Here is a 16473-nt window from a genome sequence, read left to right on the forward strand (position 1 = left end):
TAACTGGTGCATTGTATACATCTGTTCCTTATTTATGAGCCATTATCTATCCAGCGTTATGACTTTTGATGAAAATACCAATCTATTACAGCACACCTTATACCTCATATTTTCCTTTGTTTAGATTTAGGATTCAACTTGGTCCACTTCCTTTCTATCCCAATGAAGAATTCTGTAAAACTCTGATTACTTTTTAGTAAAAGACCTCATACAATAAATATAACTAACCTTTCTAATTTCATAATATTTTTAAAGCCTGTTCCCAAGTTGGTCTAAGTAGCCATGCTTCAGGAGTTTATCCATCAATGTATTAACATGAACATGTTTTGTTCAAATTATATGTGGAATGGAGTCATCCATGATTATTGTTGTAACCATGTTATATTGTTACGATATGGAGACAAACTGCCAAACCAAACCAGCCTCTGTATTAGCCACAGAGTAAAAACTTCAAAGACCCCAGAATTGACCCCAATTGTTCCTAATCAAACTTTTCAATAACCAATCCCAGATACTGTGAATATTCAATTCCAGACACCAGCTCGTATCTTAAACAAACAAATTAGCAATTTATTCACAGTACAGTAACCTTAACAGCACAAAACATTAATATGTTAGAATTGGGTATAAAGGATGTGATAAGTGAACACTTAGAAAAGAATAGCCAAATGGAGTGGTATCAACACAGATTACGAAAAGATAAATTATGTTTGACAAACTTGTTGGTATTTTTTGAGGGTGTTTACTCACAGCATAGACAAAGGAGAACCAACAAATATGGTACACTGATTTTTAGAAGGTTTTTGATAAGGTCTCACAAAGGAGTTTAGTAAATAAACTTAAAACATAAGGGATTACGGTGAATACATGAGTATGGATTGAACGATGTGAAAGCGAGAGTAGGAATAGGCTGTTACTTATGGGTATCACAAGCATCAGTGCAAGCTTCACAACTGTTTATAACCAGTATAAATAGTTTAGAGTCCCATTGTAATATTTACAAGCTTGCTGCTGACACAAAAGTAAATGTAACGTAAGTTATGCAATAGATGCAAGGGGGTTTCAAGAAGACAGGAAGGCAAAGTGAATAAGCTAGAACATGGCAGATTAATTGAAATTTAAGTACAAAGAACAATACAGCACAGGAACAGACCCATCAGCCCACAAAGCCTGCACTAGCATATGATGCCTTTCTCAACAAAAAACATTTGCCTCTATTTGGTCGATATCCCTCTATTCCCTACTTGCTCATCTATCTGTCAACATGCCGCTCAAATGTTGCAATTGCATCTGCCTCTACCTCCTCCTCAGGCAGCACATTCCAGGTACTTATCACCCTTGTGTAAAACACTTGTCTCTCACACATCTCATAGAGTCATAGAGATGTATAACACAGAAACAGACCCTTCCATCCAAATCTCCATGCCTGACCAGATATTCCAAATTAATCTAGTCCCATTTGCCAGCATTTGGCCCCAATCCCTCTAAACTCTTCACATTCATATATCCATCCAGATGCCTTTTAAATGTTGTTATTGTATCAGCCTCCACCACTTCCTCATTCTACACATGCACCACCCTCTCCATGAAAAAGTTGCTCTTTCCTCCCTTTTAAACCTTTCTCCTCTCACTTTAAATCCATGATTTCTAGTTTTGGACTCTCCTCAGGCAGAGAAAAGACCTTGGCTTTTCACCCTATTCATGCCCTTCATGATTTTATAAACCTGTACAAGATCATCACTCAGCCTCCAACACTCCAGGGAAAATAACTCCAGCCTATTCAGCCTCTCCTCCAGCTCCAACCCTGGCAACAACCTTGTAAATGTTTTCTGAAACCTTTCAAGTTTCACAACATCCTTCCAACAGCAGGGAGACCAGAATTGCATGCACTATTCCAAAAGTAGCCTAACTAATGTCCTGTACTGCCACAACCTGACCTCCCAATTCCTAAACTCAATGCTCTGACGAATAAGGCCTTTAGACTTTACCCCTTTTCCCTTAAACCTATGTCACCTCAACTGACATTTCTATTGTTGGAAAAACAGACTCTGACTATCTATTCTATCTATAACTATCTGGTGCCCCCTCAGCCTTCGATGTTCAAGTAAAAACAAACCAAGTTTGTCTAATCTCTCCTCCTAGCTAATCGCCTCCAAACCAAGCAACATCCTGGTAAACCTTTTCTGCACCGTCTCCAAAGCCTCTACATCCTTCTGGTAATGTGGCAACTAGATATGTACACAATATTCCAAATATGGCCTAGCTAAAGTTCCATACAGCTGCCACATGGCTTGCAATTTTTGTACTGTATGGTCCATCTGATGAAGGCAAGTATGCCGTATGCCTTTTTGGCTAACTTATCCACTTGTGTTGCCACTTGCAGGGAAAATAAGTGTGAAATTATTCACTTTGCTAGAAAAAAAGAGAAAGGCAGAATATTTTTTACTTGATGTGAGTCTGGGAAATGCCGGTATCCTAAAGGATCTGGGTGTCCTTTCTATGAGTCACTATGTGCTGGCATGCTGGTACAACAAGCAATTACAACAACAAATGATATATTGGCATTCGTGTCAAGGTGATTTGAGTGCAGAAGTAAAGGTGTCTTGCTGCAGTTCTTCAGCATCTTGGTGACACTGGATCTGGAGTATTATGAGCAGTTTTGGTTCTTTTACCTAAGGAAGGACATACATTTCATAGAGGAAGTGCATGGCGAGGTGCCAAATTAATCCCTTGAATGGCAGAATTGTTTTATGAAGATGTGGCACCTCTATTCTCTATAGTTTCAAGAAAGACGGGTGATGTCTTTGAAAAGTTAAAAATTCTTACTGGGCTTGACAGGGTGGATTATAGATAGGCTATCGTCCTACTCGTTCTTCTAGTCACAGGAGAATAATCTCAGAATAAGGGCAGACCATTTAAGACTGAAATGAAGAGGAATTTCTGCATTCAGAGGATGGTGAATTTTTGCAATTCTTTACCTCAGAGAGCTGTAGAAGATCAATCATTGACCATGTGCAAGTCAGACATCAATAGATTTCTGCAGACTAACGATGTTGAAGGACATGGAGATAGTGTGGGAAGATTACATTGAGGTAGATGATCAGCTGTTATCTAGAATGGCAGAGAATCCTTCGTTGGCTGACTGGCCTAATACTGTTTCTTTGTTTCTGCGAGACTGGAATAGAAGGAGAATGAGAAACTGGGTCGGAGCAGCTTCTGTTTGGCAGGGTGATGGGGGCAGAAGGGATAAACTTGTGGGGGGATGGAGAGAGAGATTGAGATGGAGGAAGAGAGAAAACTGGGAGGAAGAGACACACACTGAGACAGAGGTGGAAACTGGGATAGTGGAAGGTAGAGAGTGGCACACTAAGATAGAGAAATTGCCAAGAAAGAGAGAGATTGAGACACTGGGATTGAGCTTGTGATAGACAGACTAGGATAGAAAGGGAGAGAGAGAGCGAGAGACTGAATGAGGGAGGTGTACTGGATTAGAGAGAAGTGAGAGACTAAGAAGGCAGAGAGGCTGAGATAATGGGACAGTCTGAAATATAGAGTCTTTGATAGACAGAGAGATGGAGACTAGAATAGAGATTAGGATAGAGGGAGAGTCTGGGATTGAGGGACAGATAGATGGCAAGACAGAGAGAGAAAGAGAAAGAAATTAGGATTGAAGGAAATGAGAGATTTGAAAGAGACAGAGAATGAAATGGAAGAAGAGATTGGTATAACAGGAGACTCTGCATGGATAGATACTGAGATAGAGTGAGAGACACTGGAATTCACTGTGTGATGTAAACCATGGGACTTATATGCATGCTTTTTAATGATATTTGGGGTGAGTTTAGGTCGGGATTTTGAATTAATAATGCTGTTTCTTCTCCGCGTCCGAAGTGAATAATGAAATTGTAAGGACCATGGCAATGAATTTTAAAAATATATTTTTGAAGTCTGGCTGTAGATTGAACGGATTTGTGCACGAATGGCTCAGCATGGTACATAATAGGGCCTCAAAGATTTGTTAGAGGGAGTTCTGTAATTTTTTTAAGCTTAAGGGAAACATAATAACTCAGATACTCTTAATTTCAGTTTTAACTTTGAGTAGTGTTAAACAGAATGGCTGGAAAGAGCAGTGCTCGCAAGAATATAGTGAGTTAGGTCCTTAGATGAAGAATTCATGTAAGTTTTAATTCAAATAAAGACATGTAAGTGTTTAAGCTAAGGGCAGTGGAGCTCAAGTGTATGATAACTCCTGGAAGAAGCAATTGCAGTTTCAGTTTATCAATTGAAGCCTCGACTGACTCAAACATACCAAGGTGTTGGATCTGGGGATTAAACTGTGAATACAGTGTGAGTGGTGTTTGTACTGTACCAAGGATGAGTTTTGGATACTATACAAAAACTGTTTTGTTTCTTTTCATTTTATAAAGGAGTGTTTTGGGATTAATGGGATTATATTTTTACTGTGCTTAAAACATTTGAGTTTGTATTGTCATTAGAGAGTTTGATTTCCTCTTACAGTACAAAGATGATTTGTTCTATTTTGTAACATACTTCAATTTTGTTGTAAAAACAACATCTGCATGATTGTCAGCTTCTGGTTCAGCGAGAGACCACTTAGTTAAAACCAAAACAAGTAAGAGAGAGACCCCCACCTAGAGTACATTGTGCACCCTTGCTAGACTCAGTGCTTCTGAAAAAAAGTGGTGTTCAACATTGAAGATTACTGATTGATTAGTTGAGGGTGAGTGCGGTACTTCGCATTCAACAGAAGGTTTTCTTGTTCAGGTTTCCCTGATGCCATGAGATATCATGGGGACAGAGTCAGTGTGACAGATTCCCAGACAACTCCCTCCTGACTATATACAATTGCACAGCTACTTCTGCTTGAGCTGTCCTGCATTATGCTGTTGGTGTCTGGGATATTGTTTGTTTGGTATTTTTCCATGCGTATGACTATGCCAATGTGTTGCTTCACTAGTGAGACAGTTCTCCCAATTTTGGCACGAGCCCCCAGATACTGGTGAGGAGGATATTACAGGGATATTTGTAGCAGGTTGATACAACTAAGTAGTCTGCAGGGCCAGTTCAGAGGGCAGTTCAGAGTCAACCACATTGCTCTGGGTCTGGAGTCACATGTGAGCCTGAGCAGGTAAGGATGGCAGATTCCCTTCACTGAAGGACATTGATGAAGCAGATGGGATTTTACAGCAATGGACAATGCTTTCAAGGTCATTGACTTTTAATTCCATGTATTTTATAAAATTCATAATCCACCATGGCCTTGGTGAGTTTTGAACCCATGCAGAGTCCTTTTGTCTTCTGCCCAGGTTAGCATGAATTTTCGGATGCTTTAATGTTACGGGACAGATTGTAAGCCAGAAGACCTGTGCTCATTGCTTCAATTACAGGACAACTCTGTATGTGGCACTTGTGGCAGACTTTTCCTTTCCAACATTGACTTGTTCAGTGATCAAAAGGGGTGCAGTAGATGATCTCATCTAACCTCAGCAAAGTTCCAAGGCGGCATTCCCATCATCTCTCACCAATGGAATGACTCTGAATGATTGATGGCCATGCAGCCAGGATAACTCCTTTTTTAGACTATTTGGAACATAGGAAATAATGTCTCAGGATCACTTATGTTCTTAGGAGAGTGAGATGGGCCTTGGTTTAATATTTCATTTCAAAGAAAATTATCTCCAAGAGTGTAGCACTACTTTAGTACTGCACTGGAATGTTAGTCTAGGTTTGTACTCAAGTGTCTGACTCAGCTCTTGAACTCACAATCTTCTAACTGAGAAGTGAGAGTGCTGATCACTGAGCCACATCTGATAGTTGTCCCATTCTGTCTGAGTTTCCCATTGACAACTGTCTGAGCACAATTATGATGTGGCTCCATTCTAAAAATGGACTGTAATTGACATCAGCAAAATGCCACAATTGTAATAGCTCAACTTTGAATTAACTCACGGTTGGTTGTTTCCGAGAGGGAAATAAATTTTATTGGTTACTAAATAAGTCAATAAAACGCAAAGCAAATGCTAAATTATAAATCACACTATGAGCTAGTGGAAATAGCTATGGCTGCCTGTGATATAACTGAAATCAGAGCAGTTTTCTTTTCATTCTTTTACTGATCTGAATGTCAGGACTACATTGATACATTGGTCTATAGGGTTTGTGCTCACAGGCATAGCAAACACAGCTCAGCAGCCATTTAGCAAGACCTTCCATAAAGCTAAGCAGTGCTGCCTGCTAGTTAGGTCAGAAAACTGGGTTGTGGGGCCGCTGATGGGGCAAAATTACTCTCTGGCAGAGATGTTGAACCATTTCCTGCAAGGGGCCACTTTTCAACTATTTTGCACACAAGAAGCTGCCAAACAAATTTCAGAAGATAAGATTTGGTACAACATTAAACACTAATTTAAAAAAAAATGTCAAAGCAATAAATTGATAATTTATAAAAAGGAATAATTAATAAATATGACCACGAAAAATTAGCAAACATTAGAAGCTACCTCACCTTTTAAATTAAGAAGCAGAGCTAGAGAGACAAACCAGGCCACAAATCCTGATTCCAAAGAAAGGGATGGGACTTGGAAGTACAAAGGAGTTAGTCACAACTATCACTGACCTTGCATGTGCTTCTGGTGGCATGCACTTTAAGCTGGCCTTGGTAGAATTCATTGAAAGGTGAAGAGCAAAAGCAGCTTGCCTGTTAGCGTCAGTTTTACCTTCTCCTGGCCTTAACAAAGAACAGTACAGCACGGGAATAGCCCCCTTGGCCCACCAAGCCAATGCTGCACATGATGCGTTTTGCCGCTACACGATCTGTATCCCTTTATTCCCTGCCTATTCATGTATTTGTCAAGATATCTCTCAAACATTGCTATTGTAACTGCTTCCTACCACTTCCTCTGACAATGCATTCCTGGCCGGATCTTTGTAAAAACTTGCCTCTCACATCTCCTTTGAACTTTCCCCCTTTTACCTTAAACTTATGTGCCCTAGCAATTGACATTTCTACCTTAGAAAAAAAGACTCTGACTATCCATTCTATCCATGCCTCTTGTAATTTTGCAAACCTCTACCAGGTTGACCATCGGCTTCTAATGTTCAAATGAAAATAAACCAAGTTTGCCCAATCTCTCCTCATAGCTCAAGCCTCCAAACCAGGCAACATCCTGGTAAACCTTTTCAGTAGCCTCTCCAAAGCCTTCACATCCTTCTGTTAATTTAACTAGCAAAACTGTATGCAATATTCCAATTGTGGCCAAATAAAAGTTCCACACAGCTGCAACATGGCTTGCTTCTTATACTCTATGCCTTGACCAATGAAAGCAAGCATGTCATACACCTATTTGATCACCTTAGCCTGCTTTGTGGATAGGCTTTTGAGGTTGAAGGAAGGGAAGGTTGCATGTGTGTATATAACCAGATGACTGCGATCTCCAGGTTCCCACTTTCATTCATGAATATCCTCCCACATTCTCCATTCCACAGACTAACTTCCTCTCGTAGACTCACTCAGTCCCTTTCAGACTCAACCTCAGACTCTCTCCAATAGATTCACTCACTTTCATAGACCCACTAATTCACTCATTCCCCTGGCCCCATAAGGTTCAGTTATTTTAGTTCCTGTTGCTGTAGCTCCACTTTCCCATGTCCTCTGTGGCTTGCCCTGCCATCTTGATCCCTGTGTTTCTTTGTGAGGGGACTGGAGAGGACCATAGAAGGGAGGGCATAGCTAACAATGGGGGTGACCTTGGATGAGGCAGAGAGCTCACCCTGCCTGTGAGAGCAAAAGAGAAACTATTCATCTTCACACTTGTTGCTGTTCCTCTGATCAGGTGAGACTGCCACCAGCATATGCAGGGGAGACATGGCTTGGGATTGGAGGAATAACTCCTTGAGAATCAGTTATTTCCACTTCCTTGCAATTTGAACAGTGGTTCCATGGGTCACACAGAGAGACATGATGGGCTAGATCCTGCACAATTTTGAACAGGCCAGCTCTATGATTGCCAGTCCTCCAGGGTTGCCCAACAATCCCTCAACTTAATATGAGTTTCCTGGACCCTACCGCATGAAAGCAAGATGAGCAGTCAAAAGGGCATTTGAAAAAGGTGTTTTCGTTTTCATTTTCATTGAATATTTTTCTTTGTTATTTAATAAAATAATGATTATGTTTAACTGAATGAGGCAGAAGGAGGGAGGGATTACATATGGATACTTCTGGAATATGCCAAAGCCACCAGTATCTGGTCAGACTTGTACTCTCGAAGTAAGCGGCCTAATTGTTGTTGCAGCAGCAAAAAGACAGTTAAAGGAAAGGCTTGAGACTGTCAGCAGACTAGGAACATCAGTGAAATCGTAGGAGATCCAAATAGAGTCAGGATAACTCTCTTAGTGAGAGTATCGAGAATTAGTTCCTAGTGATGATGAATGGATTTCAATAAGAAATGAAATGATTTGACACAAAAATAAATCATTGGAGGAAAAACTAAAAGCAGCATATGGACCAACAGCTGTATTCAAATAAAACTCCTCAGCTTTGGCTGAATTTGTTCTTACATTGAACATCTGCTCATTTCGCTCCACTCATTTCTTCCAAATAAAAGATATTGCTCTGGGAATCTATACACATTCTACAGTCCTACTATATGGCTTCACTCAACAATGTACATCAGTGACACTTTCTGCTTTCACTTCAAAGTCATTGACTTGGTTTCCAATTTTTACCTTACCTTTGCCTTCACGTGGCTCAACTCCCTTCAACAACTTCTCTCTCTCCAATTCTGAGAGTGGACAATCACTGGTATGTACTGCATTATGATGCTCCTGTGCAGCACCTTGGGGCATTTTATTATGTTGAAGGTGTTATATCAATTTAAGTTGTTGCATTTATACCTTGGTTCTGCTTGTCCATTAAGCCTTTCTCTCTTCCATCCTATCTCAGATTTTGTCCTTTCCTCCGCCTATGTGCCTTCCCCCTCTTCTGTATTTGCTTAAAAATAATTTCATCTCTAAATTTTTCCAGTTCTGAAGAAAAAGGTCACTGACCTGATGTGTTTACTCTTTGTCTTTCCACTGACGCTGGCTGACTTGCTGAGTATTTCCACAAGTTTGTGTTTTTAATAACACTGCAACTCAGAACTATCCTATTAAAATGTTGAACAGGGGCAGGATTTCCAGCAGGATGGGAAAGATGAAAATCATTATATATACATAAAGGTAATTCTAACCCAACCGACCAATTGTGAAACTCCTGGTTGGGTTAGCTAGCCACTTTAATCCTAGAATAATTTACACTCCATGAAGTCAAGTATATATAAAATCAGGTGGTATGTAAAACTGCACCCTTACCAAACCAAGCAGTACCAAACCTGGCAATTTAAGTCAAAATTAATTTTAATGTTGCTTTCTCACATCCATGGCTAGTTACAGACATTTTTGAACATACTTCCAGTGACCATGGACCTAATCAGAATTACACCGTTCTATCATTTGGCAGGGTAGTAAAATAAAACTTCTACCAGGATAAAAAAAACAAAAAGAAAACCAGCTTAAATGCAGTGCAAACAGGGTAGGTGATGCATAGCATTAGGGTAAGAGCCCAGTGTCACTGAGATGAAGATATGGCTTTCAATCTTTGTGTTCCTAACATGTTCTTTGTTGCTGTGTTAGTCCAAGAGAAGTTTAGGCATTTTCCTTGGTGAAAAATGTCAGGAAAGTCTTTTTCAGCCTACTAGCTGTTGGCAGTAATTAAGGTCTGGGAAAAGGTTATCCAATTTCCTGTTCAGTCACAATTGGATAAAGGCATATTAGGGATGGGGGAAGTGAGAACGAAGAAATTAATGCCTCATAAAGGTTTGATTAGAAGTGAATTTTGGAATATTAAATGAAAATGTTCGAGCCTTCTTTAAATACACCCCCTGAGATCTTCGAGTGTTATTTTTCAAACTCTTCTTCTTAAGCAGTGTCTCAGGGCGAAGGATGGCTTGCTTCCTCTTTACTTTGATAGGTTCTCAGGTGCCTGATCAATCCAATGTGTAATCTGCAGACACTGATGCATCTCGGAAAGGTTGTGTTTGAAGAAGCAGATAGGTAGACTGTTTGGAGGTTTGTGCTTTGTCTGATGCCTCAACTTTATCTCCACATGTTCGGACAAAATCCCTCGATGCGTTCACTCCCTTCCTGAATGAACGGTCTCCACTTTGGTTCACCACAAGTCAGGGTCTCCCATGAGGCAACAAGTATATTCAACTTCTTCAGGGGAGTCCTGGGGATATCTTTAAAGTGTTTCAGCTCTCCTCTTCCTCAGTGATCAATTGCCATAACAAAGTTGCAAGGAGGAAAGTTTTTTTGGGAGAATGGTATTCAGCATATGAATTGCACATCCTGCCCAGTGGAGCTGAGTTTGAGTCAGTAGCATCTTGAAACTGAACAAGGGAGAAAGTACTACTGTCGGACAGCCTTCATTGCTGCCACATTTGGAGGATTTTCTGAAGGCACCATTGATGTGTGCGTGAGATGCCAGCTGTGGGTTGTCTACGTAGCCAAAGAATAGAAGAATAATATGATCACCGCTACCTAGTAAAACATGGTCTGAGTCGTTGATTTGAGATCATGGTCCTCAAATACTCTTATTGAAAGGACAGACAGCTTTTAACTCAGCTCTGCTGGGTTCTGCTTCTGTCAGAATGACTCAGATTCAAGCCTCTCCCCAGGGTTTGAGCACATAATCTAGGCTGACATATAAATGCATTTCCGAAAGAATGCTGAATTGGTGAAAAGATCATCTTACTGATTAGATGTAAAAATCAGGCCCCAATTGCTTGTTCAGATGAAAATAAGGGATCCTATAGCACTATTCAAAGAGGGAGCATCCATTTCTCTTTATGTTCTGACTAGAACATCATCCTTTGTACAAGCACTATTGAAAATAGTGTGACCGATTTGCTGTTTCAAAACTAATTTGGTATTTAGTTTGCTGTATGGTAACACTCGCAGAAGACAGAGAGTAATCGTATATTGGACATTTATCGGGGTTGGTAAGCTGTAAGTATTGAGGTATCACAAAGATCAGTACTTGAGCCTCAAATATTTTCAACCTGTATCAGTGGCTTAGATATAGGAGATTGAGTAGAATATATCCAGGTTTGTTGTAGCTGGGAAAATGAGGCAGCAAGGTTGCAGTGGGGTATGTAAGTGGGTAAGAACATCTCAGGTGAAATACAATGCTCTGAAGTCCCAGTTATCCACTTTGGTAGGAAAACCTTTTATGGTTATAACATTAATTTTATTTTGTGATGATAGTTTCAAATCGAGAGAAAATGCAAGAGTACTGTGAGCAATTCTGAAATTGCCCAACAACAAAGCTGTATGGCTGGTTGCTAGTGATCATAGAAAGGCTTAGTTCATTTCATTGAGAAGAAGACAAAAGGTATGGACACTGGGAGACAATGGCATTAGTCTCTGAGTCTCAAAAAAGTCTCAGGAAGGTGTGCAAGCTACTAGGTTGTAAGCAGTTATGCTGCAAACTATCCATTTGCTCTGAAGAAGAAAGACAGTTAAGGTCAAGAATGGCTAATTAGCATTTGCACCTCAGTACACAAATTGGTTTAGCCATGGGGAAGAGGCTCGCAGCCTCATTCTGATGAAGGGCTTTTGCCCAAAACATTGATTTTTCTGCACCTCGGATGCTGCCTGACCTGCTGTGCTTTTCCAACACCACTCTAATCTTGACTCTAATTTCCAGCATCTGCAGTACCCACTTCTGCCATGAGGGAGAGGAAGACATTTTTGAAATTAGGTTGCTGGCATCCCTACAAATCAGTAAATTCCAAAGACAAACAGCAGGAAGGGTATGTGGTCAGCAGAGAGAAAATGCAGCTTGACTTTGCAAGCTACACAGCCTGATACAGGAGTGAGTCTGTCTCTAGTTGAAAAGATTCTCTCTTCATCCTTCTACAGATTCTAGGAGATTTGTTCTGGCATCACTATGAGGAAGAAGGAACCGTGAAAGATACTTTATTGCTGGTAATAAAACTGAGGAAAACGCCTAAAATGGTTACTAAAATTAGCGACTTGACAAAATAGTGGTACAGAAATATTTTGGAATCTGAGAGAAATTGTACACTGCGTTCTTAAAAAGACTGTAATTCTGTGCAGAGCATGATACATACATGTCATATTCTGTGGTTGAAGTATAATTTGCATACAAAACAAAAACAGTGTTTAGTCAAAATTGTTCTTTAGTTATTTATTTCATTAATTATTTGTCTAAAACATTTTAAGACACAGTATCTTTTAGATACTGCAATTTTAAATCTCTTTGGAAAGTTAAGGGTCTGTACAAGAACTGTAGCAAAACAAAAAAAATTATACTTTTTGAATGTTGAGTCTGAGAAACATTTGCAATCAGAGGAACTTGGGCATACTTGTACAAAAGTCACTGAAAGCTAACAAAGTAAATTTCAGGTAGAAAATTGTTTGATTTATAATTACCAATTGCACAGGGCTGTGGGGATGGGTGGATAAAAGGTGTCAACAAATTCAATCAGCCATGATCATATTGAATGGCAGGGCAAACTCAATGGGCTGAATGGTCTACTTCTGATCCTAAGCTACTAAAATGCAAGCACAGCAAACAATTAGGAAGGCAAGTAATATGCTAAGTTTTTTGGCAAAAGGATTTAAATATAAGAACAATGAAGTCTTTCAACTCTTAGACATGGCATTGGTGAGACCATACCTAAGTACCTGCTTGCAGTTTTGGTCTCCTTACTTGAGGTAGTTCAATGCATTCAAGGTTCACTAGATTGGTTCTTGGAGTGTGGGGATTGTTATATGACTATTCAAGATCATATAAATGGCTTTGAGTTATGAAGAATGACACTTAATTTAATTGAAACACATCAAATTCTTAAGAGGCTTGACTAAGTAGGGGCTGAGAAAATATTTTCTCTGGCTGGAAAAAACAGAATAAGGCATCAGCCATTAATAAGGAGAAATTTCTACGCTGAAAAACATTATGAACCTTCAAAATTCTCTACCCCAGAGAGCTGCAGATTTTTAGTCATTGAGTGTACTTCAGACAGAGTTTAATACATTTTTTGATAACTGTTAATAAATGGAAAAAGTGGGAAGGTGGATTTGAGGTAAATGATCAGCATTGACTTTGTTAAATGGTGGAATAAGTGCAAAAGATCGTGCAAAGCGTCAATTGATCTTCCCATTCCTATTTTCTAAGCTCTGATGTGTAAACATTGGCTGCCATTGATCCATGTAGCAGTGACCAAATTTCACAAAGTAATTCAATAAGTGTGACAGGCTTGTGGGTTATATATAAAAATGGGACCATCATTGATTGAAATGCAAATTCTTTTATTATGAGAAGTGTTGGTAACTATTCTTTGTTGCTGAAATCAGTTACGCATGAGAAATTGCAGGAAGAACTTTACTCACTGTATAGTTTAGTACATTGGAATTCCAGCAGCTTGAATCACTGTGCAATTTTTGAAAAGTCATTATCTTACAATGAGAATCTTAGAATCTCTACGGTGTAGAAGCAGTCCATTCGCCACCTCAAATCCACACTGACCCTCCGAAGATCATCCCATCACCCCCTAACCTATTCCCATAACCATGCGTATCCCATGGCTAATCCACCTAGCTTGCACATCCTGAACACTATTGGTAACTTAACCTGCACATCTTTGGACTGTGGGAAGAAACGGGAGCACCCAAAGGAAACCATGCAAACACGGGGAGAATGTGCAAACTCCACACAGACAGTGACCCAAGGCTGGAATTGCACATGGGTCGCTGGCACTGTGAGGCTGCAGTGGTAACCACTGAACCATCATCACAATTGTTTTGAAATTTAACTCTTCCATCTCATTTTGCAAAGTCCAGTGCTAAATCTATTATTCTGACATATCTGCAGCGTGGAAAATGTCACAATTAAAATTAAACAAGGCACTGTTGGTTTATGACAGCAACTAAATTACTGCCTTTATTTCTAAAAATACGTCTCAATTTTAAACTTACTGAGCGCTTTTATTTTCCAGTATGACCAGAATGTACGATAATTTCAACAGTGATGTACTGGAGCTTTGCTAAATAATGTTAAGGTAAGTTGCTTGAATAGTTAGCCTGTTCAATCATTTTCCTGTCAATGTTTGCAAAATGTCATGATTTACAGATAGACTTGTCTGATGTGAATTTGCACATGCTGTTGTACAATCCAAACAAAATTCTGCAAACTACACAATTTTATCTGTTAAACTGTGTCATACCCACATCATTCAAATCTTTACTCTTGGATGAAATAGGTGAACCTGCAATGATGATTGCCATCAAGCATGGCAACAAAGTACAAAACAATTTCAATAGGAAACATTCAGCTATTACAGATGGATTACATGTAAGAATCCTGGGGCTGGATTTGTAAATTACCTATTTTCTTTATAAACAGATGGTTATCAATGTAACTATTCAATTTCCGAAGTGGAATAAAAAATACAGGACAGATTTGATGTCAGGATTTTGGGGCACTATAAACAATATGTAATTTAGGTGGAAGTTGACATAGAGCAAGAATGGCACCAGCAATTAGACAGCAGGCTTTGTTTCAGTTATCAGAGTCAGTTTCTGATTTGGGACACTTATTCAGACCAAATAAGATTTGATAAGGCAAGATAGTATCCTGGTCTATCTACACTGCTTAGTTCTTGGCTTAGAGAGATGACACATACATAATTTGCAGGAATTAAAGAAAATGACATCAATATGTTTTCATAGGCATTTGTCTTTAGTGTATAGAGGAGGCAATGGCCTAGTGGTATTTTTGCTAGGCTATTAATCTAGAAACACAGCTAATACTCTGTGGACCTAGTTTCAACTCCTGTCATGCCATCTGATGGAATTCGAATTCAATTAAGAATCTGGAATTAAAGGTCTAATGATGACCATGAATCCACTGTTGATTGTCAGGAAACACCTGGCTAGTTCACTAATGTCCTTTAGGGAAGGGAATCTGTCATTTTTACCTGGTCTGGCCTAAATGTGAGTTCAGATCCACAGCAATGTGGTTAACTCTTAACAGCTCTCTGAGCAATTAGGGCTGAGTAAAAATGTTGGCCTTGCTGGAGACGCTCACATTCTGGAAGTGAATTTTTAAAAAATTTGAAAGCAACTTAATGGAGCAAAACAACGAAGAAAAAAAAGAAAATGTTCTAAGTGGATTCAAGTAACATTCTACAAAAGATGTCAAGGCCTTAGACAGGATACAGTGCAGATTTACTGGATTTGTATCAAAAATATGGAACACTAGTTTTGCAGAGTCTAGTGAAAATAGAATTGTTCGCTTTCCAACAGAAACGTTTAAGGGGAGATGTAATGGAGGTGTTCAGAATCATGAAGGGCTTTCATTGAGTAAGTGAAGGGAAATTGACGTGGCAGACAGTCAGAAACTATAGGACCACATTGAAAATAATTGTCAATAAAACAAGCGGCAAGGTAAGGAGAAACACAGGAGTTACACAATGTGATATGATGATACAAAATATTTTCTCAACAAGGTGCTGCAAACAGATTATTTCAATGAAGAATTGTATTACATCTAAAAGAAAAGACTTTGGAAAGCTGAGGGGAAAGATCAGGAGAACAGGACCAAACAGATAATTCTTTCAAATGTTAGCCTAAAGAAGATTGGCCAAGTGAGAATAAATGTCTTTCAAGATTCACAATAACTGTACATAAACATATTGCAGTAAAGGGGAAAGTTTCAGAATTAAGGCAAAATGTTTGTAATATTGAAGCAATTACTGTTAAATTAAAATTAATTAACGACAGCTATTCATTTCCCTTTCATTAAATAAAACCATTTATCAATTTCAAACATGCTGTTATTTTTCTGAATTTCACTTTGTGGACTATTCAAAAGCCTGGTCATATGCCACCCCTTCTAAATCCAGACACCAAACAGTGGTAGTGAGTTGTCTTCTTGAACCCTAGTTTTCTACAGCAACTTGATAATATTCAGTAAACAAAAAAACTCCGAAAGAACTATGCAAACTGGAAATCAGAAACAAGAACAGAAATTGCTGGAAAAGCTCAACAGGTATGGCAGCATCTGTTGAGAGAAATCAGACTTAACCTTTCAGGTCCAGTGACTATTCTTTACTGGAACGGAAAAGTTAACTCTGATTTCTCTCCACAGATGCTGCCAGACTTACTAAGTTTTTCTAGCAATTTCTGATAAAATTCAGTGATTTGTCAGGCCATGTCAGAGGGCATTTTAAGAATCTATTATATTGCTGTGGGACTGAACACAAATACAGACCAGACTGGATAAAGTTCCCTGCTGCAAAAGGCATTAGTGAATCAGTGTTTTATTAATGAGAATTGAACAATTTCATGGTCACTTTATATTACTTGCCTTTCATTTTCAGATTTTTAAATCAC

At 39.1% G+C, this 16473-nt stretch overlaps 1 long non-coding RNA gene across 2 annotated transcripts in view; it reads left to right on the top strand.

The window, feature by feature from the left end:
- The window catches only part of LOC122553981 (uncharacterized), an 84367-nt gene that overhangs the window by 49219 nt on the left and 18675 nt on the right, over positions 1 to 16473 (top strand). For both annotated transcript variants that reach the window (XR_015757948.1, XR_015757949.1), the window contains exon 3: positions 14076 to 14138. This is a non-coding gene — a long non-coding RNA (uncharacterized LOC122553981). The remainder of the gene's footprint in view (positions 1 to 14075; positions 14139 to 16473) is intronic.

This window comes from Chiloscyllium plagiosum, unplaced genomic scaffold (assembly GCF_037043375.1).
Source record: "Chiloscyllium plagiosum isolate Xiang-an unplaced genomic scaffold, Cpla_swu_hap1 HiC_scaffold_8, whole genome shotgun sequence".
Lineage (NCBI taxonomy): Eukaryota > Metazoa > Chordata > Chondrichthyes > Orectolobiformes > Hemiscylliidae > Chiloscyllium > Chiloscyllium plagiosum.